The following is a 24,288-nucleotide window of genomic DNA, read 5'->3' as shown; positions in this document are numbered from 1 at the left end:
AAAATCCTATCTATTGCAGGGTTGTTGTTCCTTGCATAGAGCCAACAAGAAGATGGCTAGAAGAGTGAATACATAACAAACAAAAAATGTAGCTATTTCTATGAAATAACATTAGATACAAAGTAAGAAACAATGGAAAACATAAAAGGAATGAAACACTAGAATTTGGGAAGTGAAATCCTCTTTATTTTTTGGTGTAAAGAGATACAAATCATCCTAGAGATACTAAAGGGAATTGATAGGGAAAATGGGCTCTATCACTCTCCTAAAGTAAGGTCCCTCTTCTCCTCTCCTTGTAATAAAAATATCTCCTCAAAGAAGCTTCATGAAAGCTCTCAATAATGAGTTTTCTCAATACAAAGCAATTTTAGTTGACTTATCAATTTTGGTAGCATAATCTTGCATAAACTTCTTCTCTTTTGTTGGTCCCAATTCCATTGGTATTTATAGGCTAAAGCATAATCCTTGGCTCCCCCTAGCTCATTTATGGGATTTGATATAGTGGGAGACAAGGGGACTCCTTTGGAGGCTCCTTAATGCCAACTCAACTCGTGGAATGGCTCAAGACTGAGCTATCTAGCCTTGTCTTGTCAGCAGAAGGTTTCTCATGTGATGTGATGTGGTCTATCGTCTGTTGGTTTGTCACTTACATGGGTTTGCATGGTTATCAAATAAACAAATGTGGTGATCCATGTAATACTATTGAATTAACGTTACATAGTTCAATTTCCTAAATGAGAACCTTTAGTTTTTTGGTTCACAATTCTTTTCCAGTCTTCACTTGTAGAATTTTCACATATTGTTCCTTAATGTTTGGCATTCTCAGTGAGCATAATTGGGTGCACAATTTTTTAGTGATAACAAATATTAAACTAATAGGAAAAATTCATACAAGTTATGCCTAACATCCTCAACTCTTCATTGATCAAGATGGTTGTTTGTTGGTTTTAACTTTTTTTCCCTACCTTGTACTTTGTATTTGTAGTTACCATTTTACCTAAATTGATATCAATTTTAATTTTAAAACTCCTTTAGAGTTGAGTGTTTTATGTTTTATCTCCTTTGTCGTATAGAGTAGATCCTCCCTAGTTTAAGTTTCTATTTGAAGGATTGGGAGCTTGGGTTATATCTTCAACATTATCTCATGTTAGTTGATTTCAAGAGTTTATCTTTTGTCGGTGAGAGTAAAACTTGGTGACATTCCTTGAGCTCATACATAATGGAATGAAGATAGGCCTAATAGCCTATTGATTTCTTTGGTTGCTAGTGTGTTTTGCATGCTTGAGTTAAGATAATGATTTTTCTATGTCTCCTTTATTCTTCCAATTTACATATTAGTTTTTCCTTCTGGATTCAAATAATTTTTCCTAGTTTAATTTATTTTTTATTGAAGTATGACTTTCATGTAGAGGTCAAAATTTTCCATCCCCTTATAGGTATTGAAGTATTTTGTTTATACGCTTGTACTTGTTTATCCTCTTATAGGCATTTGAATTTGAAGTATGTTGTTTATATGTTTTTTGTTGTTATCTTATCATTGTTATAGTTCACAATTTAGGTCTTGACCCATGTTTTCAATCATGTAAATTTCATTGGCTATGGCTATGGGCTATGACATTGGTCAAAACCCTATTTTTTCTTTTGTAGTTTAAAGGAAACAAAAAATCTTCATAGCCCCCCCTTTAAATTTTTGTCCTAAACATTTGACTCAAATTGACTTTTAGACCCTATTGGCATTGGCTTCCTATGGTTTTGGTGATTTTTTTAGTTATAGTAATTTGGTAGTTTGATACCTAACATTTGTATAATAAAACTCAAATCCCAAAACCCTATTCCTTTTATTTCATATTTTTCTTAGTCTCATCAATTTTTTGTGAACACAATCATAGATATTCTAATTGATTAGTTATTCATCGCCTCACTTCTAAATTCTTTCACTCACATATTGCTTTCCTACAACTCTATCTAATCAATTAGTTGAAAAAAAATGAGAAAATGTTTCTCATAAATAAGATTAGTTATTCATCACGAGACTACTAAATTCTTACATTGACATATTGCTTCCCTACAAATTTATCTAATCAAGTAAATAAAAAGAGTGAGAAAATGTTTCTCATATAACTTTTATCCAGCATACAAACACTAAAATCAATGTATGTATAGAACAACCAATTTTATTATTATACAAACACTAAAATCAATGCAATATAGTAAGAGCATTATAGTGAACAACTTAATCCAACTTTATCAACTTGACAAACATTGTAAAATATGCAATACAAGAAAATCAATACAATGTACAACTTATTTGATTAGAATGGAAAAAACAATTGTAATTTTATATCAATAAAAAAAATGGAATACATACACTCTTAGAAATCAAATTCCAAATTTTAAACCATTTATTAGATAATAGTTATTCACCATCTCACTACTATATATTAGTGAGCATAATAGTTTCATACAATTTTATCTAATGAATTGTTTAAAATATAAAGATTTTAAATATATCCAAAGCTATCATGATTTTCGTATATCATGCACAATATTTGTTAATGTGTCTAATTAGAATGGTAGCTAACTATGAATGTGATATTTGTATTTCACCTAAGGCCACCACTACATCGCACAATGATTAATGCATATCAATTTGCTATTGAGTTTACCTTCAAATTAAATAGGTTGTCATAATTGGTAATTTAGAGTCCAATTATAAGAATATAACACCACACTATCCAAAATAATATGTAAGTACATTTCTTACAAATATATATACAATTTCTAATTAATCAGTAATAATTTATAGTTCATTTATTGGTCATATCTAATTTACCATCGAATATGTTGGATATAAACATAACTTGGGGGAAAACCATGAAAACCATGAGCAAGGATAAGTCATTCATGCTTTCACCTAGATCTAGTCCCTAAGATTATTTAACATACAAGGGAAGAGATGATGTTGTTTGCAACATCTCCTATGTCTAATCTCCTATGTCTAATTTCTATTAATGGCCTTAATTGATGTTGCTACAAAAGTTCTTGCTTCATCTCCTAGAGATGATTCCTCCACCACACACACCTATATCTTGCACACAAAATAGAAATATATCATTGATATACTATCCTAACAAAGATTCATAAAAGATATACACTATACATGTTTCAAATAATTCAAGCTAATCCAAATCTAATCAGATTCAAATCCCAACAAATATCTGGTGTGAGAAGAGCCTCAAGCATGGGAGATATTGGATCCTCATTGTCGATTTTTTTTTTGGAGTAGCTCTATGAATTTCTTATTACCTTTTGTTAGTGTTATAGGTCCAACTCCCTCTACACCTAACACATCCATATTCTCTTTATGGAGCATGCCACATGTTTTTCCACTTACCTCTTTTAGTCTTTCAATGACTTTACACTCCACTAGATTTGTATTCAAGGTAGGGCAAAGATAAATCTCGCAACCTAAATTTAGGTGGTTCCCACCTAGATTTCTTGTTCCAATGCCAGTGAATGTATCTTTACTGAGTACTATGCCACCATTTGGGAAGAGTCTTTAGGGGAGGCGTGTTCCTATTCCTAGAATCATTGGGGGAAATAATGTCTCTCAAGGATTTAATACTATATGGGTAGTCAATCATTAGATGAAATACATTCCCTAGAGGCCCTAATGTATCCAGAAATGCCCATATATTTAGGGGAAATGTCACTGTTAGTACCTTTTTCTTTCAAATTATCCCTACATTAGGTGATTTCACTCCTAGGAGCAATCCTTCTAGGGCCAAATATAGCCCCATTGGTAGTCATATTGTAAGTACCTTAGTCATTAGGGGAAATCCCCTTAGGGGTTATAACCCTTTTACTAACACTCTTTTTCAAAGGCCTCAGAATGATATGAAAAACCATCCCTTTAGTAGTTATTCAATCTCTGTAAGTTACTATATGGGAGGATTGTAAGGTCCATATAGGTTTCCCCCAAATCCACTTGATTAAAACTAGTTACCATTTCTAGAAACACTTGATTTTCTAGACCTACATATACCAAGAAACAATCCCATATGCCATAACCTAAAATGGCCATCCGTGCCTATAAAATTACCCTATGATATCTCGTAGTTTGATGAAAATTTGAGAAAGAAAACCATAACATACATCACCACTTATCATTTTTGGTGTTCATCCAAATCTTAGGTGGATGATAGTATCCATCTATGTCTCTTCTAGCTCACTTTAAGTAGTGATGCTGCAAAGTGGTATATGTTTGAAATGTGTTGTCATTGATGGGAAAGGTGATTAGGATGAAGGCAACAGAAGAGATTATTGCAATAAGAATGAAGAACAAATCAAAGAATGATAGAGGTAAAGATGGTGATGATGCAGAGACTTTAAGCCATTTTAAGTTTATAAGATCACTTCAATTACAGTTGGTACCCACTTAGATAGAAAGAGCTTTGATAGATAATTCAAGTGGTATGTGGAAGTTCAGAAATGGCCTCTTGGATTAAAAGTTATATCCAGTCAAAGGTGATATCCCCTAAAAATCAAAGTTGCAGAGTTAAAGTGGTTGTAATACCTTTATAGTATGTTTAAGTTTGGCACACAACCAAATGTAGTGGAGATGGTTAGAAAAGAGGCTAAATTAAGACTGGGAAGATGTGGCTTTGATAGAATTACGTCACAAGAATTTCTATTGTCCCAGTGTTATGCCCATTAAAACATCATCTCGGTGTGAGTACCCCGAAAGGTCTCCCCTGGAAGAACTTTAAGTGCACATAAGGGAGTGCCAAGGATGACACAAGCCTGACCAGATGTGGCCTTAAAAACAAAAGCAAAAGCATTTTTATTGGTTGGTTGAGGTCCCACTTTAACATCTCATCCCAATAGTAGTAACTCAAAAGGTTACAAAAGGGTGCATAGGAGTGAAGCACTGGATGACATATGGTCGAGCAACGTGGCATGAGGAGAGTTGCAATAGCGTAAAATGGTTGGGACCCTTATAATTATTTAACAAAGGAAATTGATGGAAAAAAAAGGCTCGAGACCCTTTTCTCTCTCCTCAATGGTGACGTGGATGATGATGTCAACATGATGTCAGCATGACATGGTCTAATGAGAGGAAGACATGCAGAAAGTTGATTCGATGATTTGGGGTGCCCTAGTGGGCCGAATATGAGTGACACATGTCACAACTTAGATGGAACCACATGGATTTGGTGACATCAGCATGATGACATCCTAGAAAGGTTTCTTTGAAACATATTTAAGGTGTGCAAAGGAGGAACCTGTGACCTTATTGGGCATCGGGAAGAAGTGGCAGGTGTGAGAGACATGTCAACCTAACTAAAATTTGAATATATGTGTGTGTGTGTGTGTGTGTGTGTATGGTAGTGTTAAGTGTTGGCATTATGATTCTGGTTTGGCTCTATGGTACAGGTGTTGTACTTGATGGCAACTCACTCAAGTGGAAAAATTCTATTCAGACTCTCAAAATGATGGAAAATAAGAGGTTCGCAGGTGCATCGTTCAAAAGGTGCGGACCCGTAGGTTCGCTGTCCAGGAAGTGCGGACATACCCGCAGGTTATTTGTCCATAAGGTGCGGTCCCCTAGTTCACTCACTCTAATGCAGAGAAGCGCGCTCACATGGGGTTTCTTATGTTTGGCCCTTGGTATTTAGCCCGTCGTTCATGATCCTATGGTTTTGGCCCGTGGTTTAGGATCTAAATTATTTGAACCCCTGTTTGGATCCCTTGTATTGGTTTTCGATGGTTTTGTCCCATGGTTTGAATAAGGGCTTGCCTATAAAAAGGAAAAGAGATCACTTGGCTAGACACTTGTGAAATTTGAATATCTTAAGATCTGAAAGTTTGGGTGATTGGTTTTAAAAGCTAGATCTAAATCAAGGAGAAAATTTAAGGCGAATCTATTGATAAGTCGTGATCTCTCGGGCGCATGATCAGATCTGTGGATCTGACTGACTGTGGCACATTGGAGGACTATTAATTTGGCCCTAATCAGAGGTTCGCAGGCGATCCACGGCGTGAGTGCGGGGGTACGCAGCGTAGGAGAAGGTGCAGTGCGGGGGTATGCAGCGCAGCAGAAGGTGCAGTGCGAGGTACGCAGCGCAGGAGAAGGCGCAGTGCGGAGGTACGCAGGGAAACAGAAGAACAAGTCGCGGAGGTACGCTGTCAGGCGGGCAGTGCAGGTGCGGATCTGAGCAGAGGTACGCAGGGCAGCAGAACGAGTGGTGCGGAGATACGCAGAGCAGTAGACCGACCAGGTGCGGATCTACGCAGGTTAGACACAGAAGAGCTGCGGGTATTCGCAGGCCACTATTGGTGAAGTTGTGGACCTATCTTGAAACATTTATTGGCTGTCTTTTATCTATTGTTACAGAGTTCTAGGTTTAGATTTCTGGTATTACTTTTCTGTTTACAACATTCTGAGAAGTTGGGTGATTCATTGATTGATTGTATAAGGAGATTGGGTGATTTGCATGGACTTGATGATTATTTGATCTTCTTGGATCCAGTTTGAAAATTAATGAAACGTGGTCCCTAAAGAAGTAAAAGAGCAAAGGGGGTTGTAGCTCCCTTCTAGGAGAGACTGGAAAATGAGAGAGAGTTGTAGCTCTCTACAGGTTGCAGCCTGCGTACTAGTAAAGGACTGCACCAGTACAAAATCCTTGTAAAAGAAGTTTCTAATTGAAAGAAGATAGAGACATATTGCAGTAGGTGGTTTTCACCCACATTGGGTTTCCACCTTATATCTGGTGTTCTTTGGTGTGCTTATCTATTTTTCTTGTTATTGTTCATTATTATATGGAACTGACATACAAATTAATGATCAATATCTGAAGAATAAATTAAAGTATAAATCTGGAAGGCATATTGAAAAGAATTTGATAATACTGATTCACCCCCCCTCTCAGTATTATTTCCAACAATTGGTATCAGAGCAGGTTCTTCAGAAGAAGCTTGATCGCTTGAAGAAAGATCTTTCATCATGAGCAACTACGAGAGGGAAGCATCAATCAGGCCACCGATTTTTGATGGGACAAACTTCGTTTATTGGAAGGTAAGAGTTACTGCCTATCTTCAATCTCTTGGTACAGAAGTCTGGGATATCATAGATACAGGGTATACTTTTCCATCAGCAACTCCTACAGATCTGGCTAAGAAGAAGAAATATGAAACAAATGCAAAGGTGGTTAATACTCTATTAGGATGCCTATCTCAATCAGAATTTGTTAAGGTAATGCAGTTTAAATCCGCAAAAGAGATATGGGACAAGATTGTTCTGAACTATGAAGGAGATGATCAGGTAAAACGAGCAAAACTTCAAACCCTCAGAATTCAGTATGAAAATCTTAGGATGTATAATGATGAAAGTGTGGCTAACTATTTTCTTCGTGTAGATGAGATTGTTAATTGTATGAAAAATTTGGGTGAAGAAATAAAAGAGGCTATTGTGGTTGAAAAAGTTCCAAGATCTTTGTCCCCTAGGTTTGAATCTAAAGTTTCTGCAATAGAAGAAAAAGAGAATCTACAAAGCCTTAAAATGTCACAGCTGCACAAAATTCTAACTGCTTATGAAATGAGGAAAGGAGGTCCATTAGATAGGAGAGAAGTTGCCTTCAAGGCTTCAGGCAAAGGAGAGTACTATGAGTCAGGACACGTGTCAGAAGAAGAAGAAGAATCAAATTTTGTCAGAAATCTTCAATGGGGTACTGGTCATTTCCGAGGTAAGTTACCTTTCAAATGCTTTTCTTGTGGAAGAGTCAGTCACTATGCTGCCAAATGTCCTCACAAGGATAAGATTGACAAAGGGAAGGAACCTGTTAGATGGAACAAGAAACAAAATGCAACTAAGAAAAGTTACTACACTCATGAAGACAGTGATGGCCTATCAAATAGTGACGAAGATGAACAAGGTAATGATTATAAACTTTTAATGGCCTTTGAAGATGATGATTACATGGATTCTATAGATGTAGATGGTTTTTATGAAGAGATTTCTCAACTCAAAATATGTTTAGAAGAAAAAGATATGATCATTGATACTCTGCAATTCCAACTTGATGAAAAAGAAAAATCTCTTGAGAAGTTAGAATGTGAAATTGTTGGCCTTAGAAAAGAAATTGAGAAAAAAAAGGCTCTTAATCTTAAATTTGTTAAAGGATATGAAACTCTGGATGAGATTATCAATGTACAACGTTCTCCACTAATCAAGACAGGTCTGGGTTATAATGGAGAAACATCTCAAGCATCCACCTCAAAGAGTTATCTTGATGCAGCAAGGAGGAATGAGAAAAATCCCAATGGAGATCACCAGGTAAGGCAGGGACGAATTACATCAAGAACAAACAAAGACTACCAGGTAAACTAGGGGCAATCCATCTTAAGGGTGAACAAAAGCTACAACCAGCCACAGGTAAAAACTTCTCAATTTTCTTCAAGAATGGATGACAATAGAAATTACAATCATTTGGCTGGTAGATTTGATAATCACAGAAGCTTCTTCAATGGCCAATGTTTCTCTTGCCATAACTTCGGTCACAAAGCAGCTCAATGTGTTTCTTATAAGACAATCATGACTAGAGAAGCTCAAAAGCAAAGAAGTATGACTGGGATTACGAAAAGGACCTATAACAACTTTTCTGCCCTTGAAAATGACATTGAATGTTCTATTTGTAATAACTTCGGTCATGAAGATTCTGAATGCAGGAGCAGGTTTTGGCAGACAAAGGAACAAGCCTCAAGCACCAGAACATGGAGAATAAAGGAACCACAAACATAAAGATGTGGGATAGCATTTTATGCAGAAGGACAAGAAAATATATGGTACATCGACAGCGGATGTTAGAAGCATATGATAGGTGATAAAGAAAAACTTGAATCATACACTGCTTTAGAAAAGGGAAAGAAAGTTTCTTTTGGAAATGATACCCCTGTATCCATAAAAGGAAAAGGCACTGCTCAGTTGAAAGAAAAGGTCAAAGCTGGAAATGTTTTGTATGTTGATGTCTTGAAGCATAATCTACTAAGTGTCAGTCAGATGTGCGATCAAGGAACAAAGGTAATATTTCGATCAAATGGATGTAGTGTTCGTGATCTTGATACAGGAAAAACAGTGATCAAAGGCAGAAGAACTCCAAATAATCTATACATATTTGAAGAAGGACAACAACAATGCTATTTGAGCAAAGATGATGAACATTCGTTATGGCACCGGAGGTTGGGGCATCTAAGTTTTTCACAAATAAGGAAAGCATGCAAATACCAGGCAGTTCGTGGTCTTCCAGATATCAAAATTCCAGACAACACCATATGTAAATCATGTCAGTTTGGTAAGAAAACCAGAACTAACTTCCTTGAGAATGAAGGATCAGCCAGCAGGCCTCTTGAACTAGTCCATACAGATGTATGTGGTCCATTTAGGACAAGGTCACCTCGAGGAGAAGAATACTTTATATTATTCATTGACAACTTCTCCAGGATGGTTTGGTTGGGACTTATGCAACATAAGGACGAAGCATTCGAAAAATTCAAATCTTTTAAAGCCTTGGCTGAAAACGAATCAGATCACAAAATTAAGTGCCTCAGGTCCGACAGAGGCGAGGAGTTTACCTCAAATGAATTTTTCGATTTCTGTAAAGAACATGGAATAAGAAGGTAATTCTCTACAGCTAGGACTCCTCAGTAAAATGGAGTGGTGGAAAGGATGAACAGAACGGTCTAACAAATGGCTCGTGCTATGCTTGATGAGTCTGGGACTCCCGCAACCTTCTGGGGTGAAGCTACTTTTGTTGCGGTTGTTATTCTCAACAAAACAAATGTCCGAGTGAACAGCACTCAAACTCCTCATGAGCTCTGGTATGGTGGGACTCCTTTGGTAAAGCATTTCAAAAATTTTGGAAGCAAATTCTATATTAAGAATAATGATGAACAACTTGGCAAACTTGAACCTAGAGTAGATGAAGGCATTCTCCTTGGTTATTCTCCCCACAGAAAAGCATATAAGTGTTACAATAAAAGACTTGGAAGAATTGTTGACAGCATTGATGTAGTGGTTGATGAAAAAGGATACATTCCTAGGCAAGCAAATTATGAAAATATCGAAGAGGATGAAGACTACTCTCCAAATTAGATTGATGATGAAGAAGAACGTCAAGAGGCACTAGAGGAACAGATAAGGATAGAAGAGAAGACTCCATCCAGGTACGTTCAGAAGAATCATCCAGAATCTCATATTTTGGGACAGAAAGAGGCAGGTGTACAAACAAGAATAACAATTGCAGAAGCCTCAAGCTATTTGGCATTACTCTCCTCCACTGAACCACAAAATGTAAGAGAGGCATGCAAAGAAGAACGTTGGGTCAAGGCAATGGATGAAGAACTTGAGCAGATCGAAAAGAACAACACTTGGGAGTTGGTTTCTAGACCAAAAGATAAGAATGTCATAGGGACAAAATGGATCTTCAAAAATAAGTTGAATGAAAATGGGGAAGTAATTAGAAACAAGGCCAGACTTGTTTGTAAAGGGTATGCTCAACAAGAAGGAATAGACTTTGAAGAAACTTTTGCTCCCGTTGCTAGACTTGAGGCCATTCGAATGTTCCTTGCTCTCTCAAGCTTTCAGAAGTTCAAAGTATTTCAAATGGACGTAAAATCGGCCTTTCTGAATGGAGACTTAGAAGAAGAAGTGTACATTGAGCAACCAGATGGGTTCATCCTTGGGAATGATCCAAATCTTGTATGCAGACTAAAAAAGGCTCTCTATGGTCTTAAATAGGCTCCAAGGGCTTGGTACTACCGCTTGGACAAATATCTTCATCAACACGGTTTTTCAAAGGGATCAGCAGATAGCAATCTTTATATAAAAATTGAAAATGACAAATTGTTAATACTTGTTGTGTATGTAGATGATATTATCTTTGGAAGAAATGAAGAAGCTATGAGTCAAAGCTTTGCCTTGGTGATGCAGAAAGAATTCGAAATGTCCTTTCTTGGAGAACTGACATATTTTCTTGGACTACAAATCCAACAAAATGAAGGCGGGATCTTCTTGTCTCAAACCAAGTATCTCAAGCAGATTTTGAAGAAATATGGCATGGAAGATGCAAAATGATGAATCAGCAGCAGTGCATCAACCAACCTACAGATCTATGATTGGAAGTCTTCTTTATTTGATAGGTACCCGACCAGACATCATGCATGCAGTGGGAATAGTTGGAAGATTTCAGGCAAATCCAAAGGAAACTCATCTTTAGGTAGTGAAGAGAATTTTCAAGTACCTTCAAGGAACTCAAAACTATGGTTTATGGTATCCTAGAGATACAGATCTCACACTTCATGCTTATATAGATGCAGATTGGGCCGGAAGCGTGGATGACAGGAAGAGCACAAGTGGTGGTGCATTCTTTATGGTTCCAGATTAGTATCTTGGTTCAGCAAGAAACAAAGTTCGATTGCTTTATCTACAGCTGAAGCAGAATATGTGGCTGTTGCATCTTGCTGCACTCAACTCCTTTGGATGATGCAGACCTTGCAGGATTTTCAGATCACTTGTACTCCACCTATCTCCATCTTATTTGATAATACAAGTGCAATCAACATTTCAAAGAACCCAGTCATGCATTCAAAGACCAAGCACATACCGATCAAGTATCACTTTCTCAGGGAACAAGTGCTTGAACAAATGGTCAAGTTGGAGTATGTTCCTTCTAAGGAACAATTTGCTGATATAGTCACCAAACCATTGCCCAAGGAGACCTTTGAATACCTTAGGCAAAAGCTGGGGGTTGTTGATGCATCATCCTGTTGCTGAATCTCATCGGTTTCAGAGATTGTTGGTTGTACGCAAGTTTCATATGGGGTATACGCGTACATTTGCTAGGTTGCAGATTGGTCGAAGATCGAATGGCACCGGTGCAGGGGGAGCATATAATGCATTGTTGGCATTATGGTAGAAGATCTTGGAGGAAGTACAGAAGGAGATCATTGATGCTGATCTGAATAGTGCTGCAATATGTCTCTATCTCTTTCATGGTCAATTATGGTGTTTGGTGGATTATGGTTATTCTTGAAGAATTTTCTTTCCTTTTGCAGATCTGGTTTATAGTCAGGGGAGCATGTTCTCAGGGGGAGCATAACCCTTTGCCCTTGATGTCAAAGGGGGAGAATGATGTTGAGGATCTTGAGGTTGCCATCAAGTCCAAAGGGGGAGATTGTTGGCATTATGATTCTGGTTTGGCTCTATGGTACAGGTGTTGTACTTGATGGCAACTCACTCAAGTGGCAAAATTCTGTTCAGACTCTCAGAATGATGGAAAATAATAGGTTCGCAGGTGCATCGTTCAAAAGGTGCAGACCCGCAGGTTCGACGTCCAGGAAGTGCGGACATACCCGCAGGTTATCCGTTCATAAGGTGCGGTCCCCCAGTTCACTCACTCCAATGTAGAGAAGCGCGCTCACGTGGGGTTTCTTATGTTTAGCCCTTGGTATTTAGCCCGTCGTTCATGATCCTATAGTTTTGGCCCGCGGTTTAGGATCTAAATTATTTGAACCCCTGTTTGGATCCCTTTTATTGGTTTTCGATGGTTTTGTCCCATGGTTTGAATAAGGGCTTGCCTATAAAAAGGAAAAGAGATCACTTGGCTAGACACTTGTGAAATTTGAATATCTTAAGATCTGAAAGTTTGGGTGATTTGTTTTAAAAGCTAGATCTAAATCAAGGAGAAAATTTAAGGCGAATCTATTGATAAGTCGTGATCTCTTGGGTGCATGATCAGATCTGTGGATCTGACTGACTGTCGCACATTGGAGGACTGTTAATTTGGCCCTAATCAGAGGTTCACAGGCGATCCACGGCGTGAGTGCCGGGGTACGCAGCGTAGGAGAAGGCACAGTGCGGGGGTATGCAGCGCAGCAGAAGGCGCAGCGCAGGAGAAGGCGCAGTGCGGAGGTACACAGGGAAGCAGAAGAACAAGTCGCGGAGGTACGCTGTCAGGCGGGCAACGCAGGTGCGGATCTGAGCAGAGGTACGCAGGGCAGAAGAACGAGTGGTGCGGAGATACGCAGAGGAGTAGACCGACCAGGTGCGGATCTGCGTAGGTTAGACACAGAAGAGCTGTGGGTATTCGCAGGCTATTGGTGAAGTTGTGGACCTATCTTGAAACATTTGTTGGTTGTCTTTTATCTATTGCTACAGAGTTCTGGGTTTAGATTTCTAGTATTACTTTTCTGTTTACAGCATTCTGAGAAGTTGGGTGATTCATTGGTTGATTGTATAAGGAGATTGGGTGATTTGCATGTACTTGATGATTATTTGATCTTCTTGGATCCAGTTTTAAAATTAATGAAACGTGGTTCCTAAAGAAGTAAAAGAGTAAAGGGGGTTGTAGCTCCCTTCCAGGAGAGACTGGAAAACGAGAGAGAGTTGTAGCTCTCTATAGGTTGCAGCCTGCATACTGGTAAAGGACTGCACCAGTACAAAATCCTTGTAAAAGAAGTTTCTAATTGAAAGAAGATAGAGACATATTGCAGCAGGTGGTTTTCACCCACATTGGGTTTCCACCTTATATCTGGTGTTCTTTGGTGTGCTTATCTATTTTTCTTGTTCTTGTTCATTATTATATGGCACTGACATACAAATTAATAATCAATATCTGAAGAATAAATTAAAGTATAAATCTGGAAGGCATATTGAAAAGAATTTGATAATACTGATTCACCCCCCCTCTCAGTATTATTTCCAACATTAAGGCATTCGAGCACGATGAACGAGTCGACAACTTTGGAAAATGGTAGTTATGCCAAACATAACAAGATAGAACTGAAGGTTGATAACACGTACATGAACAAGTTGGAAATATTATATTGGCATGGACTAAAGAGGAAATTTTAGTGGAAACTCCATATCTAGAGATTTTTTAGAATTAGAATGAGCACTCTTAAATCTTTTAAAAAATCCAGAATACTAAATTTAAGTAGTTAAACTCAGAATTTCTTGCGGTAATAGTTATGGAGTATTCAAATACTTGGAGAACACATTATAAATACTTAATTAAAGAAATACAAAGGAAAAATAAATATTTATAAATGAGGAAAGTTGAAGACATCTAAATTCTAATTCCAAAAATATCATTTCAAAATTCTTTAAAAGCATAATTCAAGCAACCAAGAGAGGTGCTTGGTACAACGAGATACATAGTGTGAATATGCATCAAAGGTGCATTAGAGATCAATTTTTTATTTTGAAAGGTGTTGAGAAGGCAAAGAATGAATTGGTTAATGAATTTTTTTAATGGTGAAATCAGAAATTACAAAGGATTAATGTTGCTAGTGTGTTTGGACATTTGCCCATTAATCAGAGAATTGCTAAAGGTGTTTATGTTGTTTGTGGTAAGTGATTGAGATCAATTTTACTTCTTCTTTTTTTAACAAAAATAAAAGGTGGCCTCTTGGTTCTAGTTTAGGAATGGATGAAAGATGGATCAACATGTCCAGTAAGTGGTAGCTTGCATTTTAGGGGAAAGATTCCCTTTCAATAGTGGTTGATAAATGTGCAAGGGAAATAATCCCTTTTAGTAAAAGTTGATAAATGAGTAGGGATAAAATTTCCTTTCAGTAGCAGTTGATAAACCTACAAGTAGTAGTTTGTAGGGAAATGACATAATTGTAAGTTGAAGCTTGTATTTATCAAAGAAATAAAAGGAAGATTGATGTCTTATATATATGTTGCACATGTGTATACCAATGGTTATAATTTTATGTTTTACATGATTGAGTCATTTTTTTTTATTCTTGAATGATTAAGTGATTGAAAAGTATAATTTGTGAAAATTTGTATACTCTAGTCACACTACTCATTCACCCCCCCCCCCAGTTGTTTCTTGGTTTCCATTGTTTCTAACAATTAGTATCATATCAACCAAGTTCCTTCATGTTGGGTTGTGTTATATTATTTCCACAATTACCTATGGTTTTGTGCATGGGTTTTGCACATGGTTTTGGGCATGATGGTTTTCAGTCCATGGTATTTTGTAGATCTGGTCAAGGGAACTATGGTTATGTTCTAATCCAGGGTTAATGGATTGGGGTTTGTGGATGATTCAACATGTATATCTATATATATATATATATGTATGTATGTATGTATGTATGTATGTATGTATGTATGTATGTATGTATTGTAATATTGAAAGGAACATAATGAAAAATCAATCTGGTAGTCCCGATTTTGGGATTCGGGGGGAATCTCTGTGTATAATTGTCTTATGTTTTATGCTTTCGCCATTGTTTATTTTCTATTTTCGAATTCGTATGCAAGTAATTTATGTACAGGGTTAAAACCTACACTTTAGGATCATTTTAATATCTATAAGGAAGATCAAGACCAAGGCAAACCAAGAAAGAGGATTTACCAATAGGGAACCTATGTTCAATGGAACAACCTATGTGTTTTGGAAAGTAAGGATGAAGACCTACATTCAATGACTTGTAGCTGATGTATGGGATGTTGTAGAAAAATAATATCAAAAGCCTCCAATGCTAATTACTAATACTAGAAGTTTGAATTCACATGTAATGCAAAATCCATGAATGCACTGCTTGTCGGCTTACCTGAATCAAAACTAGTTAAGGTTATGGTCTGCATAACTACAAAACCTATTTGGGAAAAGATGAGAAAATGCTATGAAGGTGAAAGAAAGGTAAAGAAAGCTAAAATTCAAGGTTTTAGATGAAATTTGAGTCCTTAAAGATGCATAATGATGAATATATTGCAAATTAATTTCTAAGAGTTGATGAAGTTATGAACACTATAAGAGGCCTTGGTGAGAAATTAGAAGAGCAAGTAGTAATTCAAAAGGCGTTGAGATCTGTCTTGAAGAATTTAATCCAAAGGTATTAGTTATTGAATAGATGACCAATCTAAACTCTCTCACTTTAGATCAACTACTTGGCACCCTTATTCCTTATGATATGAGAATTTTGAATGGAATGCGTGCACCAAAGGAGTCAACCTTCAAAAGAGATAAGAAGCGCAAGGAAGAGCATGATGATTCATATTGTGAATCAGATGAAGAAGAATCCAAGTTTGTGAGGAAGCTTACGAGAGGCTCATATACATATAATGGTAAGCTACCTTTTAAGTGCTTTAAATGTTGCAAAGTTGGTCACTATGCTTCCAAGCGTTCTAAACGGAAGAAGAAGGATTATGATCCTAAAGAAAAATTCGAGAAAATCCAAAAGGAGAGAAAGTAGGATAATAAGACAAGGATTTATACCCAAGAAGCCAACTCCTCTGAAAGTGAATGCATCCAGTCCTCTAATGAGGACATAAATGATGAAGGAATAAAATAGTTCATGCTTATGGTAATAGACAATTAGGAAGTTGAAGCCATTAATTCTAATGGTGAAGAGGCTGAGGTGGATTTAGAAGGAGAAATGGTTAGCGCTCATGAAGAGATTGAAATGTTGAGAAGGAAAAGTAATCTCAAAAAGAGTAGTTGATAAAAAAAATCGAATTTGTTGAAGCATTACTCTTGGAAATCAAGGAAGGTAACAGAATTCAAGAAACCTTAAATCAACAACTCAGTGTGAAGAGTCAAGCATGTGAGAGGTTGGAAAGAGATTTTTTTTTGTTGAGAAAACATTTGGAAAAGGAAAGAGCCCAGATGAGGTTCAATTAGAAGTTTACAAAGGGGGTTGATAACTTGGATGATATTTTTCAAGGATAAAGAGTCTCCAAAAGTTGAAATGGTATTGAATTTGAGATTGAATCTAGCTAAGCATTAGAATCAAAGGGAAAGAAACCAATTCCCTTTGTGCAAACAACCATAAATGGCAACAAAGCAGTTGAAGGAGAGAATCAAAATGCATAGAGATCAACCCAACCAACGTTTAGAAATCATTTTACTCCAAGGAATACAAAAAAATTTCTGGAGTATTTCTTTACATGCACTAATTATGGACACAAAGCAGCGAATTGGAGACTGAATATATTTACAGGAAACTCAGACTAAGAAGAATAAATTATCAGAAAAATCCATTAGTTAGACAAAGGAATAACATTTCCAAGTACAACAATTCGTTTTCTCCTTTGAATAATCTGAGTCAATGCTTTAACTATCAAAATTTTGGGCATAGAGAAACAAATTACAGACCTAAGAATAAGAGGCCTAAACTAGTTATTGATCAAGCAAGCCAGGAACCCAAGATCTATGTAGAAATAACTCGAAATTTGTATTTGCTAATGAATTTAGACTGAAGAAAAAAAATAAATAAATAAATAAAAAATAAAAATAAAAATAAAAATAAAAATAAAAAATAATAATAATAATAAAAAATAAAAAATAAAAAATAAAAAAATAAAAATAAAAAATAAAAATAAAAATAAATAAACAAATAAATAAAATAAATAAATAAATAAAAATAAAAAATAAAAAACAGACACAAATTTCTTCTACTTAATCCGTGGAAAGGAAAAATAAACACAATATTTTTACTAGGGAATCCAACTGGGAAAAAACCCTCCCCTATTTGTATTAAATCAGATGAGAATATGAATCTATACAATGACAACTTCAATCCTTGAAGCTCAACCTGCACTACAATACTGATCTCCTGCTCTTTGACCTGCTCTAACCAACACTTAGTCAAAATAGGCCTCAACCTTCCTCTTATTTCCTTTGTAATTCCTAAGGAAATTAGCTCCTAAGAGATAGGGAAGTATCCTATTTCCTTGCGCAAATCCTAGAGGAATTGATCACCTAATCCAATGCAAAACTTGTACACTCAATAATATAAAATTGATAATTACAATGTGCCTCTTCCTCCAACTCAACTAGGAAATTCGAATTGCATGCATGACTAGGTTTATTTTTAGTAAATTAACTAGTTAACTGAGACTGCTATTGACTCTATTCATGGCTAGGGCTTAGATAACTGAGTTTCACTAACTATAACTCCACTAGATTTCTAGATCTTAGAAATCAACTCATGAAAAACTCTACTTCTAGCCCACTGAGTTGAATTGACTGATTTAACTAAGTGACTTGGCTATGTCACTCCTACTAACTTCAACTCAAGCATCCTACTAATGTTGAAATTCATATTTCTGCATTTGACTAAGGCACAAGTCAAATGAAGCATTTTCTTGCTACAATTTAACACTCCCTCTTATCAAGAAAAGGGTTATTTACCAACCCAATCCTGCTCATGTGGAACTCAAACTTGCCTCTTGACAAAGCTTCTGAAAAAATGTTTTCATCTGCTCCTCTAAACAAATGTATTGTAACATGATGATCCTCCTCTGCACACAATATCTTAGGTGAAGACACATGATGTCTATATGATTGGACTTATCATGAAACATTGGATCTTCAGAGAGTTTGATACAACTCTAAATATCACAGTGAATTAATGTAGGTTCCATCCCATGACTGAAGAGACCACCCATGATCTTCCTCGTCCGAATATCGCTGCATGTTTCTTGACTAGTATCCATATACTCGGCCTATCTTGAGCTAAGTGATACAAATATTTGTTTCCTTCTATACCAAGAAACTCTTGTTGACACAATGCTGAAGATAGCTCCCGATGTGCTCTTATTTTTTGATGGAATCCTTTCTGAATTTGAATTTGTGAAGCCTTGGAGCTTCACTCCATCAATCCTCTTGTACCAAAAACCAAAATCTGTCGTACCTCTGAGGTTTCTGAGAACATGTTTTGTTGTTTACTAGTGAACTTTGGTAGGATCCAACATAAACTGACTAACTTGAATAATAACAAAACAAATATTGGGCCTTTTTCTCATCAAGTACATCAAGGACCCCACCAACTATTAATATATAGTGCTTAATCTGAAATGGAGCAGATTAGTAATGTTGTGATAATTCCCCATTCGGAATAAAACCCAAGATGCCTATCATTTTCTTATCAAGTGCTTAAGGATTCACCATTTTCTTAATTAACAAATTCCCATGAGAATTTCTTATGTAAATGTTATAAACAATTTAACATAAAACATATGTTGAATAGCAGCAAATAACAGCGAAGAAAATCAAAATACAACACACATCACAGAGATTTGATGAGGAGTTCACCCCTCCTGGGCTACGTCTCCTTGGTCTAGCTTCTAATGCTTGGGCCTCTCTATTATGCTCAAAATTACAACAAAAGTGTGTTTACAATAATCAAATGCCTCTAAAACCTATCTCCATGAGTTCAAAATCCTCAAAAATGTCTATATGGCCTCTTTTTGCATCTAATTTGGATAAGAACTGAAGAATTTATGACTTCTCCTAGTTCTCCCACTATTTGTTCCACAAATTGCTCCAAAACCGGCAGAAACCCTCATTTTTGCTCCAAAATCCGCTAAACGGGCGAATATTTTGCCACGTCGTGGGCCATAACCTGTCGGTCATATCACAAATTGCAATCGAAAAATGTTGCGGGCTTATGGTCTGTGAATAGAAACAGGCAATTTGTGATTGCAATATCGCATACCCGATAGGATATTAAATAACAATTTATAGTGGCATCGCATCCGGGGACTTTATCGCATTTCACAATTCGAGAGATAATCGGGGTTTTATACATATGTGGGACCTGTCCACCGATTGCAATTTGCGATAGTGATTGATCACATTGCAACCCAAACTTCGTTGGGGGTCAATTCTGTCATACTTCACTCCCTTCACCAATTGCGATTGTGATTTGAGATTGCCTTATCGCATCGTAACCTTGGTTGTTCTGGGGCCGATTTGAAACACATTTCTTCCTGTGACTATGATTTGTGAAATGTGGGGGCCAATGGTGTTCTGCCACTTGGTGCCTCTTCATTTGTTGAAGGGCTTTGCCACGTCATCCAATCCTGCCATGTATACAAGTCAAACTTGAACTTTGACTTGCTCTAACTTCTTTATATGAGCTCGGATTTGAATGTTGTTTGCACCATTGGAATTATAATGATGAGCTCTTCGATTTGAAGCTAAGTTTAACTAAATACTGACACTTTGAATTTTGAGCATAAACTTGAGAACCTGATTAGTGTCATATATTGCCTCTCTTGTAGAAGCATCCTCTTTCCTCCAGTATCTATAGGAGCGTCCAAGAGCTTGAAATCCTACATATGGAATATCTAAAGGATTTAATAAGTGTACTTCCCTTGATCAACAAATATCTCTCCATCTCCCTACCACACCTCCATACCAAGGAATTAGTGCTTCAAACCCATATCCTTCATCTCGAACTCTCTTGCAAGGTCCTCCTTGCAAGACTAGATCAACCTCTCATCTCTTATCTATATCAAATCATATACATACAGGGATAGCATGAGTAGACTTCCATCTACCAAAATGTAGTAGAACTTGGCATCTGCTTCACTCTTAGTGTAGCCCAATCCATTGAGATAGGAATCTATTCAAGTGTACCAAGTATAAGGTCCATGCTTGAGACCATAGATGGCTCTCCTGAGTCTGCACACATGTGTATATCTTCCAAATATCTCAAATCCCTCAGGTTGCTCAATGTAGATATCTTACTCAACCACTCCATTGAGGAAGGAAGTCATAACATCCATTTGGTGTATCTTCCACCCAAACTATACTACCAATGCTAATATGGTCCTCATAGAAGAATATATTTCTATAGGGGGAATGTCTCCTCATAATAAACTCCCTCTACCTGTGAGAATCCTTTGGCTACAAATCGAGTCGTGTACTTCCCAACACTGGCACCAACTGCATTTTTCACCTTATACACCCACTTGGAGCCAATAAGATATTTTCCCTCAAGTCTAGGCACAACCTCCTAAGAATAATTCTTCATGATAGAGTCATACTCCTCCACCATGGCATCTACCCACACCTATTGGGAAACTGCCTCATCAAATGAAGAAGGCTTAGAATCAATTAGTTATCTCAAGAGTGGAATATATATGGTATATCTATCTGGTGATCTCCTCTATCTATGCAAGGACCTAGGAACTCCAACATGCTCCTGAGCATCCTGCACCAATCTATTTCCCTCCCTGGTTCTCTTCCTCCCTTCTCTAGAAGGCTCTGTGTGAGTGGGTGTCTCCACTCTACCTCCTCTTTTATCCTCCACATGTGGCTACTCCACAACATATTATGGATTTGACTAAGGCTCCTCCTTTGGAGCTAGAAGCTCCTCCTCTAGTGGAATGCTCAGCTCTTTCTCTAGAGAGATTCTCGTGGCCTTCTCCTCATCAAATATGACATCTCTCATCACAATCATCTTGAATGAAGGAATATACACCCATTAAATATGAGGTGTCTCTATGTATCCAACAAACATCCCCCTCTCTACAGTAGCCTCCAACATTTTCCTGTTATTTTTGGACACAGGACAAAAGACCATTGATCCAAAAATGCGAAAGTGGGAGACATCTGGCTTCCTCCCAGTGAAAGCCTCTTTAGGTTTGATCATTCCAATAATTTTGTGAGGGATTTTGTTTTACAAATAAACAACTATATTACACACTTCTTCCCACAAGTATAGTGATAGTCCTTGACCAGGTGCTCAAAATCAAAGTGTTAGAATCTTGTTAAACTTAGCTTCAGATCGAAGAGCTCGTCATTCTAGTTCCAAAGGTGTGAACGACACTCAAATCTGAGCTTGTATGTAGAATTTAGAGCAAGTCAAAGTTTAGGTTTGACTTACTCACATGGCACGATTAGATGATGTTGCAGGCTCCATCAGTGAATCGGGAGGCACCAAGTGGTAGGCCACTATTGGTTCCCGCATTTTGCAAATCGCATATTGGTGAAGGGAGGTGTTACAAAATCATCCCCGACAGCATCAAGGTTGCGATAAATCGCATATCACAACAGACAGGCGAAAAGGCATTAAGGGATCGGCCCCAGAGTTGCGATGCGATGGATCGCAGATCACAATCACAGTTCACAAAAAGATAGAGTCTCTCTTTATTATTTCCCGTCGGTTCTCCACTGATTGCGAACTGCGATTTGCGAATAAATTCCCGGATGCGAGATGTCATCAGTTCCAGTTTAATGTCCCATCGGGTCCGCTAAATCACAATCGCATATCGTCGCTTGGTTCATAGTCCATAACACCGCAGAACTCTGCCGATTGTGATTTGCGATAAGACAGTCGGTGCCGACAGATTAAGTTCCACTGCGCGGAAAAATTCTCGCTCGGTTAGCATATTTTTGGAGCGAAATTGTGGGTTCTTGTCGGATATGGAGAAATTTGTGGAACGAATAGTGGGATAACTAGGAGAAGTCATAACTTCTTTAGTTTTTCACCAAATTGGAGGCAAAAAGAGGCTACAGAGCCATTTTTGAGTCTTCTGGACTAATTGGGGCAGGTTTCAAAAGCATTTGAGCATTGCAAACACAATTTTTTACACTTTTGAGCATAATAGGGAGGCCCAAGCCATTGGAAGCTAGACCAAGGAGAGGTAGCCCAGGAGGGTTGAACTCCTTTATCATGTGCTTGTTGTAATGTGTTTTTGATGATGTTCTCTACATGTTTATGCTGCTTTTTAGTTTTTGGTTTATGTTAAATTGGTCATAAAATTAACATAAAAAAAACTCTTCATTTCACTTGCAAAAGAAATTGATGAATCCTTAAGCACAATGAAAGGATTTTGTTTATAATCTGAGGAAGATCTTCACACTGCAAACTAATATTCTAAATCAGATCAGTCCCTTATCATGCAAAATTTCTCTTGCAGCACCTACAATGCTTTTATTTTTCCTCTCTACCACCCATTTTTTTGTGGGTTGTGAGGTGAAGTCAACTCCCTTCTAATACCCTCCTTGGCACAATTCTTTGAAGGCATTAGACACATACTCTCCTCCATTATCACTTCTCAGGGATTTAATTTTCTGTCCAAATTCATTTTCCACTAAGGCTTTGAATTTAATAAAATTTGAATAAACCTCATCTTTCTTCTTCATAAAATCGATCCAACATTTGTGAGAAAAATATTCTACAAAGATCAAATATTACATGTGCTTTGCAATTGAGACTATAGAAACAATTCCACACACATATGAGTGAAATCACTCCAAGATGGCTCTAGCTCTACTATCTTGGCCCTGGAATGATTTAACATATTTTCTAAGACTGCATCCCTTGCAAACATTATTTTTTATCAAGGGTGAATTTTGGAAGTCCGATGGTGATCTGTTGCATTATTTTCAAAGCTGCATGTTGTAGTGTCCCATGCACCTATGCTAGAGCTCTCAAACATATCATCCATGAACATGTTATGCCTTGCTACTTAATGCATCACATGCATCTACCTCAATATTGTATAAATTTTTAACCCAAAAACTAATTTATTTTACTTGTCAAGTAGGAACATGCTTCAGATAAGCTTTCCCCTTATTGAACACATCATATCCACAGTCTTCAAGTACAACTACATAAACTAAATTTTTATTTAGGCTAGGCACATACATTACATTCTTTAGGTGAAGATGGGAGCCTGACTCCCTCTTAAAGGTGATAGTGACAATTCCTTTAGTACTATACCTCCCATCATCTCCGAGTTCTATGTCTAATTGTAGGTCCTTCTCCTCCAATATGTTGAAGAACTCCTTATTTTCTATCATATGAAATGAAGCACCAGAGTCTAAGTACCATATATTTCCTTGTACAGTAATTTCCATGCATGAAATGAGGGTGAAATAAAACTAAAATTGTGATACGAGAGCATCACCTCCTGCTGCTCTTTCTGAATTATTACTAGATTTCTTGTGTGGACACTTAGTTTCATAGTGTCCATATTCATGGCGGTGAAAACATTTAATTTTATTGAGGTCTTTCTTCTTTCCATGTTTAAGGATATATTATACCTTACCTTGGTCCTTCTTGCTAGAGCTAAGTTTTCTTCCTCTTCAGATTTGGATGTGACACCATCTCTAGTGTTTCTTCTAATCTCCTCCTTCACCAAATCAGACCAAAGTCTCTCCAAATCTGGTAGCTTTTCTCTTCCATTATGTAACAACCCCAGGTTAACATTTCATGTAATAAAGTTAATAAAGGAAAAATAAGGCCAAGGTCATGGGAGATGCATTCCAAGCTGAATGTTGGGCAAAACATCCTAGTGGGTGTTCATTTGGTTTATTATGGCTAAGGAAATTGGCAAAGGCATTGAAAGGAAAATGTGCATTAATTAACATTTTAATTATGAAAATAAAGGAAAATAGGAGAAAAGGAATATAGGTTGCATGTGAGGATGAGGTTGAAGGAAAATTAATGGAAGTTGAAGAAAATAGAGGCCTC

At 37.1% G+C, this 24,288-nt stretch overlaps 1 pseudogene; it reads left to right on the top strand.

The window, feature by feature from the left end:
- Positions 1-14,414, top strand: part of LOC149173566 (protein JINGUBANG-like) — a 57,385-nt pseudogene extending 42,971 nt beyond the window's left edge.
- Positions 14,415-24,288: the final 9,874 nt, after the last annotated feature.

Source organism: Pinus tabuliformis, chromosome 4_2 (assembly GCF_031772625.1).
Source record: "Pinus tabuliformis cultivar Carrire ecotype Pingquan chromosome 4_2, CPIR1, whole genome shotgun sequence".
Taxonomy (NCBI): domain Eukaryota; kingdom Viridiplantae; phylum Streptophyta; class Pinopsida; order Pinales; family Pinaceae; genus Pinus; species Pinus tabuliformis.
This window is presented reverse-complemented; position numbering and strand designations above follow the sequence as displayed.